We start from the raw sequence: 3,374 nt of genomic DNA on the forward strand, positions 1-3,374 counted from the left end.
TCAACCCAACTTTGGGTCAAATATGGACTAACACAACTTTTGGGTTAAATTTTTACATTAAATTTTTAACCCAAAAGTTGGGTTAGTCCATATTTGACCCAAAGTTGGGTTGAAACAACCCAGCATTTTTTAGAGTGTAGGTATTAGAATACATTAAAACTGTTCTTATGATTATTTTTGAGATGATACAACATATAAGGTTTTTTATAATACATTATTCATTCATTATAATGCCTTAAGAAAACCCTTATAATGTATTATAAATACGGGCTTCATAGAAAGTGTTACCGTGAATTCAAGGAAATGATTCCTAAAACTAGAACAAGGTAAAACGTGGCTTATACTCCAGTGTGTTTTTAGCTTGTGATTTATTCAAATGACAGATTCATTTATTGATTCGCAAATAGTTTGCAGTGAATAATTATATTTTTTAAAACCAGTATTTTTCCCCCAGTTAAATCCCTTTATTTCTTATACTTGAGATAAAAAAGGATCAGTACATTTGTAAAAACATCACCCAACCCTGGGGTTGTTTTGCATTGAAAAGCGTACGTATAAAACATAATCTATAAATGACACAAATTTAGATTGAAGAAAGCCTAACTTTTAACTTGCATCAAAATATTTTTAATAAATGTATGCAATAAACATAGGCTACACCTGGGCAAGAAAAGCCTAGGCCTATAATAAGCATCTACTCTGCCTTTATCATCAACTTAAAAAATAGTACGAGATGTATAGTGTAAAATATTGTATTGTTCAGGTGTAGTAGGTTTTTATATTTATTTATGTTTTTCCCACAATAGAGCAAATCATTTCAAGGGAGAATTAGAAAACCACAAACAAGCAACAAGTGTTTAACATGTACTGTAAAATTTGTTGTACTGATGACACACGGTGTCGCTGCCGGTTTTTTTTTTTCTTCCTGCTTCTCTTCTTGTCAGTCGATATAATAAAAAAACCACGTGAAACTTCAACAGGTTATGGGCCCAGGTCTTCGCTAAAAAGGTGCTTTTTTACACAGGATTTTTTTTTTTTTGTGACATAGACAGTGTTGTGGAACTCACAATGGAGGATAGACTGTTTATTGAAAAGCTAAGCGGGCCAGAGAACTGGGCAACGTGGAAATTTCAAATGGAGCATTTGATGAAAGCAAAAGGACTATGGGGCATGGTGGTGGAGACTGACAACGTGCCAGAGGGAGCAAATGCACAGACAAGGGCAGAATTCGAAAAACGGAAAGAAAAAGCGTTTTCTGTGTTGGTGCTGAATGTGAGTACACCACAATTATATCTGATAATAAGCTGTAAGACCCCTAAAGAAGTGTGGGAAAGAGGGACATATCAAGCGTGACTGTCCAAGTAAGAAAAAAAGGAATAAAACCCACAAGGCCAAAAACGTAACATGTGAAGATGCAGAAGACTCGTCTGAGAGTGCTTTTATCGCTAAAGAGGCAAACCAGGATAAAATGATGCAACAAAACGAGTGGTTGATCGACTCTGGAGCCTCAAAGCACATGACATGTCATGTCGCTAAGGGATACTCGCAGAAGTATGGTGCTGACTATGATGAAACATTTTCACCTGTAGTAAGATTTAGTTCAATTCGTACGTTGCTGTCCTTCGCCGTCCAGAATAATCTACAAGTGCATCAGATGGATGTGGTAACTGCATTTCTAAATGGACACCTGGACGAGGAAATCTACATGGAGCAACCAGAGGGATTTGTCAAATCAGGGGAGGAACATTTGGTATGCAAACTGAAAAAGTCAATATACGGGCTGAAGCAGTCTCCTCGCTGCTGGAGCAAAACTTTCACAGAGTTCATGAAGAACATTGGTTTCAAACAGAGTACATCGGACCCATGTGTGTTTGTGAGATGTCAACAGGAGCTGGAGATATTGGCTGTATATGTTGATGATCTGATCCTGATCACGGAGTCGATAGAAAGCATGAAAGAGCTGAAACTTGCTCTAAAGAAGCACTACAAGATGAAGGACATGGGAGAACTTTCCTATATCTTGGGTATCCCTGTCATCCAAGACAAGGAGAGAAATTGTGTGTTTCTTCATCAGAAGCATTACATCGATGCCATTCTTCAAAAATATGGCATGCATGATGCCAATCCTTTTGCAACTCCAACTGATGCAAATGTGAAGCTAAAAAAGAATGACGGTGTAAGCAAGCCTGTGAACTCAAGTACTTACCAGTCCATGGTAGGTAGCCTACTGTATGCTGCAATGGCCACACGACCTGACATAGCACAAGCAGTGAGTGTTGTATCAAAGTTCAACGCTAATCCAAGTGCTGCGCATCTGACGGCGGTGAAGAGGATTCTATGGTACTTGAAGGGTACCCTGAATCTTGCTCTCAAATATGAGCGGTCAGATTCTGGAACTTTGATCGGATACTCAGATGCTGACTGGGCTGGTGACCAGGACGATCGTCGCTCGACAACTGGCAATGTGTTCTTACTGGGTGGAGGAGCCGTGAGCTGGCTCAGCAAGAAACAGTCAACTGTTGCTCTTTCGACAGCAGAGGCTGAGTATGTTGCACTTAGTCAAGCAGCTCAGGAATGTGTCTGGCTTAGAAGACTACTGAGTGATCTTGGAATGCATGTCACACCTGTAGTGATTCTGGAGGACAACCAAGGAGCTATTGCAATCGCAAAGAATCCAGTTGACCATTCACGGACTAAGCACATAGACATTCGCTATCATTACATTCGTGAGTGTGTGCAGAATGGTCAAATCCAACTGCAATACTGCCCTACAGATGACATGAAGGCAGATATCTTGACCAAGCCATTAGTAAGACATAAATTTGAGTATTTTAGGAGTGAGATTGGATTTTGTTTCATTTAATTCAATCTAGCGTAACAGTAAATAGACTAGACTGTGTTTAGTGTTAAGTGTGTTACGATACAAAATCTGTTAACATGGTAAAAAGACAAAGAAAAACACTGTACGAGTTTGTATTAGTATGATTTATTGTTTTTTTTACAGTTAAAAAAGAAAAAGGAAAATTATTTGTTAAAAGTAAAATAGTTTACCATTACATTGCTTAATGCTATTGGAAAATAAGTGGGAGTGTTGTAATATAGTAATTCTCCAATAGGTGTCACTGTTGTACTGACGACACACGGTGCCGCTGCTGTTTTTTTTTTTCTTCCTGCTTCTCTTCTTGTCAGTCGATATAATAAAAAAACCACGTGAAACTTCAACAAAATTCTCTGCAAAGAAAGCAATTTTAAGCAGTCTATCCACATTGGCACTAGTCCCTATCGATTAGTAGCGGATTGTAAATATTTGCGTTTTTTAATTATGCAAGGCTTGTGTGTGATATTGCAGTGGAAGGGTGGGGAACGCCATTTAA

Source organism: Sinocyclocheilus rhinocerous, unplaced genomic scaffold, assembly GCF_001515625.1.
Source record: "Sinocyclocheilus rhinocerous isolate Xijiao unplaced genomic scaffold, SAMN03320098_v1.1 scaffold1056, whole genome shotgun sequence".
Taxonomy (NCBI): domain Eukaryota; kingdom Metazoa; phylum Chordata; class Actinopteri; order Cypriniformes; family Cyprinidae; genus Sinocyclocheilus; species Sinocyclocheilus rhinocerous.